Source organism: Malaclemys terrapin, chromosome 12 (genome assembly GCF_027887155.1).
Source record: "Malaclemys terrapin pileata isolate rMalTer1 chromosome 12, rMalTer1.hap1, whole genome shotgun sequence".
In the NCBI taxonomy this organism is placed as follows: domain Eukaryota; kingdom Metazoa; phylum Chordata; order Testudines; family Emydidae; genus Malaclemys; species Malaclemys terrapin.
In genome coordinates, this window is record NC_071516.1 from 5,237,523 (window position 1) to 5,243,712 (window position 6,190).

The 6,190-nt window shown below is 50.9% G+C and overlaps 1 protein-coding gene across 1 annotated transcript in view; it reads right to left on the bottom strand.

Moving 5' to 3' along the window:
- Positions 1 to 3,676, bottom strand: part of RGS19 (regulator of G protein signaling 19) — a 31,182-nt gene extending 27,506 nt beyond the window's left edge. Inside the window, exon 1 of the mRNA XM_054045944.1 lies at positions 3,375 to 3,676. The gene's annotated coding sequence lies outside the window, so the exon portion shown is untranslated. The remainder of the gene's footprint in view (positions 1 to 3,374) is intronic.
- Positions 3,677 to 6,190: the final 2,514 nt, after the last annotated feature.

The following is a 6,190-nucleotide window of genomic DNA, read 5'->3' on the forward strand; positions in this document are numbered from 1 at the left end:
GGGGTGGGGAGCTGCAAAGAGGACGTAAAGCTACCTTCCCCCGCTCCTCTCGGATCCCGTGCTGAGCACAGCTCGCCCAGACCAGAGAATCGGCGGGTGTTTTGAATCAATTCAGCAAAGCAGCAAAGGAGACGCCTGTATCACTGCTGTACCTGTTCTGTGGATGGAAACCTTCAATCTAGCCATTCTGCGTGCCCCTCCAGCAGCAGCCCAACTATAGTTCCTGACACAGCATCTCAGTTTACGTGAAGCATTTAAACAGACTTGCAGATCTGAAGAAAGGAATAAAAAACTGAGTACCTCCTCTAACAGGAAAGGGAGTGGCAAGGGAAGTGGCAGAATCAAATGAAGAGTTCAGACCTTTTTTGGGAAAGCACCATCAATGAGTTCTCCCCTCCGGTGAGCCTTCCTGTTCAGAGTGAAAGCTGACAGGCCTGTCCCCGGATTGCTCCCATCTGTGTTGACGTGGTCCAGGAAACTCAGAGCTTGTGTTTCATACATTTACTAGACAAATGTTTTACTGGGGAGTGGAAAGATATATACCCCGATGGAATTACTGCCTGAGTTTTTGCTTTTCCTAGGAAGGATTAGGTTAAAAAAACAGCGCTGATCAAAATCAAGGACAGGAATGGTGCAAAACTTACTCCACTAGCATCTCACAATCATCTTTTCTTCCCACTTCAAGCGCCTCGGAAGGCTGTGCTCCCATGTCTGACACAGACTGTCACTGCATAGCCAGCGATGGGCATAGCTATAAAGACAGATACTCTGAGATAACAACATCCTGTGATACACAAGCAACTTCCCAAGAGTTGCCGCCATTTAAGCTAAAAGCAAGGTGTTATGCCTGAGAGCTTATCACCCCCAACAACTGGAAACCAAGAACAATCGCAAAGTTGCCCCTACCTGATCTGACCCACAGACGCACAAGTTTAGTGCTTTCTGGAAATACCTGGAATGTCCTGGCATTCCTGCTGGTGAAATGGATTTACTACAGCTGCTGAGGATGCACCAGTATTAATAGGGTTAATGATATGTTGATTTTCCTCTCCTGGAATGGGCATTATTGAATGATCAGCAAAGGTCTCTGGTAGTCACAAGGCCACTTTCACAGTAACAAGCCAGGGTAACTTGTAAGAGCCAAATTTTCAGCCCGAACATACCTTATACATCACTTATACATTGCCTGTCCCTTCCACAAGCAGCACACCTAACAACTAGGCGTGCGATACTGCTTCTAACCTTCTATCACTCTAAGCTGCGGTCATGAATCAAGGGTCTCTCACGTAAAGCACCCGTTACCAACAAAAGTGAAAGAACTTTGTTCTCAGCCTACGCAAAGGGCCGTCACTTTCTGATTCATCCCAGACTGATCGGAGTGCTGAGTTACAAATTGTTACCTGTGTATAACCAAGGAGGAGACATTCCCGCCTTACACACAAAGTAAGGTTGGTTCTTTAGGATTTTCTGGCCAAGACTGACTCACAAAGTAAAACACAATCAGAAATGCAACCTCAGTTTCCTTTTTTCAATGAAATGCTCCACACTGTCACCGGCTGAGAGCCCTGCACCCAGAGTGTTAACCCAAGACTGAAGCAGAGTGAAAACTGATTTGAGATTGCCACGCTTGGGCTTCCCCTACTCTGCTGATGTCACCTATTCCAGCATTTTCCAGAGGGGGAGGCATACCCAGAGGGAGACCCTGAAATGCCAGCACCATCCAAACCCCATTTTTTCAGTTAATACTGAGAAGAAGCAATCCCACAGCACAATGGGCAAAAACGGGATTCAAATGAAAGTGAATGACACAGAGGTTTGTGAACAGGAGAGCGCATGGGGCATGGTATTTCTAGTTTTTCAGAGGTACGGGCCCCTGAGCGATGAGATCAACAGGGTGGGAGTGTGCTGGGGAGTGGGTGTCCTGATCTGAATAGCCAAATTAAACCTGGGCTGATTCTCCAGATCTCCAGGTGCCTGTGCTTGGAGAGCACCTCCCGTAGCGCAAGCACCACTGGGTTATCAGTCAAGTGCAAGGCCTAACGCCAGCTGTTTTCTTCAGCTTCAAAAGGGGGGGAGGGAGCCCAAAGGCCAGTTATCTCCCCTCTACTCCATGACACACCCATGCACTTAAGACCCAAACCAGCTTGACAGCAGCCATCCCACGGCTCACACCCTTCAGACAAAGGGTTCCTTTTGCAAAGTCATTCTCTTTCACTGCACCGGAAAACTAGGGGTTCCCCTTTTCAGTGTGACAGCTTTCCGGTTAGGCCCACCCGCTTCTTGCATTTGCCAAGAAGGCACCTCCCTTCCCATGGCCATAAAGCGCCGCACCCATCCCCCAGGACGGCACTGCCTGTCCTTGCCCCTTAAGGCAAGTATACTCCTGCTTCTCTTCCCAAAGAGACGCCACTCAGAGTATGTCTACAGTACGGAGACTGTACCAGCACAGCTACATCGCCGTGGTTATGCTGGCTTAACTCCATCATGGAGACGTAACGTACACAGAGGGGTTTTCTGTCCGTGTAGTAACTTTACCTCCTTGAGCAACGGTAGCTAGGTTGACAGAAGCATTCGTCCATCAACCTCCCTGTGTCTACAAGGGGGGTTAGGTTGGAATAGCGACACTGATCAGGGGGTGGATTTTCTCCATCTCTGACCGATGTAGCTATGTCGACCTTAGGCCAGCCCTAAGAGAGAAGCAGGACACTCCTGAACTAGCTGGTGTGGGGCAGAAGAGGAGGGAGCTGGGACTTTGGCCAGACAATTGAATTCCCCAGCCCCGTCACACAGACCACATGGTGTAAAACACAGGAACAATGGAGGAGACACAACCCAGGGGAGTGGAGCTCCAGAGAACGTGTCTGGGAAGTTGTAACTGTGGCTCCCCCAATTCAAGCCAGCAGAGACCGCTTCATACATCATCAACCACTGTTTACACAGGGGAGGGACCAGATGAACCACTGTCCCCCCCGCAGAGGAAAGCAGCAGTGTTTAAAAAAGGACTTCTCCCAGAGGACATCTATTTTTTTGCCAGTGTATAAGCATGAATCTAATTGCCTTTCGTGTGGGTTTCCAGGACTTCCCTGGCTGTTTCTGCTAATCATCAGAGACATCTATTTAGAGCAGTGGTTTTCAAACTTTTTTTCTGGCGACCCGTTGAAGAAAATTGCTGATGCCCGTGACCCAATGGAGCTGGGGATGAGGGGTTCAGGGTGTGGGAGGGGGCTCTGGGCTGGGGCAGGGGTGTGGGAAGGGGTCAGGGCTCTGGGCTGGGGGTGCGGACTCTGGGGTGGGGCTGGGGGGTTGGGGTGCAGGAAGGGGCTCCGGGTTGGGGGGGGTCAGGGTTGGGGCAGGGGATTGGGGCGCAGACTTACCTCCGGCTGCTCCCGGTCGGCGGCACAGCTGGGGTGCAGAGGCAGGCTTCCTGCCTCTCCTGGCGCTGCGGACCGCGCTGCGTCCTGGAAGTCGCCAGCGGATTCGGCTCCTAGGCGGAGGCGCGCAAGCACCGCCCCCAACTATCCCAGACTATTATCTCTGCCAACAGGATCCATGCCTCTCCTTATCACCTATTACAGCCCAATCTGAAGTCCAGTCCTAACCCCAGCTGAAGTCGGTTACTACATTCAAGCAATTGAAGCTGTATTGTTCTATAACCTCCTTCAGTCTGGGTCTGTCATGACCTTTTACAGAGCTAGAAAGGACTGAGGTCAACACCAGACTCACTGCAGGATGCAGGAGAAGTTGAAACTACGTGTGTGGGTGGGAGACTCTGATTCAAAACGCTGACACCTTCAGTGCTAACCAAGGAAACACCATAAGCGGCAAACAGCTGGACAGTCAGACTTCACAAATTCACACCGTGGCAATCCGCAAACCCTTGCATTCACATGAAAGAAACAGCAACTCACAACAGTTCCAAGGACTGATACATTGAAGATCCCGGACGACCACTCTGAAATGCTTTCAGTTTTACATTGGGCACCTAGTGCTCTTGCTAAGTGCGTTTTGAACACATACTAACAGAGGAGGGAGGAAAAAAACATCACGCTGACAAAATGCCAACACCACGAGCGGATTCGTCCTCCGCCCTCCCTGCAGCAAAAAACAAAACAAAACAAAAAAGAACCTTCCTCTTTTACCCTCTGGCCGGGAGGAAGAGCCTGAACGAATAGGCTTCTCAAGGTGCCTGGAACATCAGCAAATCTGCAGTCTTTTAGATCAAGTCAGGGGAAATTCTAGACAGAGGGTCTTCCCCCACAGCGGGTGGGGCCGGAACATGAGGGGAAACCCAGTTTAGACCTTTATAAGGCAAAGTCAGCTTCTTGAATTTCACCCCGAACTGAGCGGGAAGCCCTTGCAGATTACAAAGCACAGGTGTCTTATGCGCCACCATTAAACTGCTATGTAAGCAGGGCAGCTGCACTCTATACATTTTTAGACACCACAAATCCTGCATCTTGGCAGGGGGTTAGACTAGCTAGATGACCCTGGCGGTCCCGTCTAACCCTATGATATTGGCTGATGTTTCTGAACGGGACTGAAATGCGGACCCCAAGCAGAGCGCCTTCCTGCAATCCAGGGCTCTCAATCCCAGGATCTCAGTGCACTTTGCCAAAGGAGCTGGTAATGTCCCCAGCACACAGATTGGGCAGCAAAGGCGCATAGACATTAAGTGACTTGCCCCAAGTCACACAAGTTAGCAGCAGGGTTTCCCCAAGATTTCTCTACTCTGACCACTGAACGGCCTCTCACGCAGCATTTCAACGACGTTCAGCTATGCTCTTCACACCAATTTGCATTGTACAATAAAGGTGTGTGTGTGTGGGGGGGGGGTGTTATGCCATACCCTAGGGAGAAGAGCTCTCGACACTCCAGTCAAAATGCCTGTTTGCTTACTTGCTAACTCGTGGCATCAGGTAACATAACCAGGCTCAGAGACATTTCTGCACCCTGTGTGCACTCAGGACAGCTTTATTAAGTTCCCCCACCCTGTCCCTAATAGGCAGGAAAACGCTGCATTTGCTCTTCAGATCAGTCCCGCGTGCTCTTGTCGTTTGCACAGGAACTGTACCTCTCCTCCGATCCCCTGCCCGTTCCCCTCGCAGCAGTCAGATTACTAGGAGCTCAGGGCCCATCTTCCAGGCACTCAGAGAGTGGTCCCACTGTGAAATGAATGGAGCAGGTAGAAGATCGCCGGACTCAGCCCTAGGTTATTTTAGAACACTACACTGGGACTGGACTTGATGCTTTAAAAGACAGAGAAGCCACAGCGCTTGGAAACCGAGTGAGTCAATTTAAGGGAGGGGGAAGAGAAAGAAATCCCATATGATGGCAAAATTCATGCTGGTGAAGCCCGTTTGCTGCAGGACAGGGTGCAGCAGTGAGAACGCTCCAGGCTCTAGAGCAGTGGTTCTCGACGTGCGGCCCATTCAGCACACGTGTGACATCCTCAGAGACGTAAGGTAGTATAGCTATTGTGTGGATGTGGCCCACACAACACACAGAGAGCTGCATATGCATCCCACAGTGGTAAATAGATGGAGAACCACTGCTCCAGAGGGACTCCCAAAGCCACTCTCTGAAACACCTGGCACGTCTCAGCGCAGCCAACAGCGCTCTGCCTTCTCAGACAACGGCGCCCCACACCGCGACGGCTGTCTCACAGCCTCGGCACCCTGCGCTTGCTACCTGGCAGTGGTACAGGAAGTTGTACAAGCTATTATTAGGATTGGTATTTTTCTTTAGCAATCTGGTTTAAAAAAAGAATAGAAGGTGGCGCTTGAAAACATACCAGACACTTACAGGCCAGCCTGCAGGAGAGAAACCCAGCGTTCTCCACCTTCTTGACTGCTTGGGGCAACAGTGCTGCCATTGGGTTGCGCTGTTCTCCTCCAATCCTTAGCGGACAGGAACACCAACTAACGGCCCAGAATAGGAACCGATCATTGCCACGCTGCTGTCACTGCAAGGGATCCCCAACTAATACGCAAACCAGTCCAAGGCCAGGCCCTGAGCTTCAAAGGCCACCATGAACAGGGACCAAGCTACTCAAGGGGCTGCCTCTCCCTACACAGCCATGAGAGCCGTGCACCTCAGGAATAGTAGCTTGTCAGTGATCCATGCAAGCCTCCAACTACCATTCTGCCCCCAGACCCGCTCAAGTATCTGACCCTTAGTGATCATGGAAACT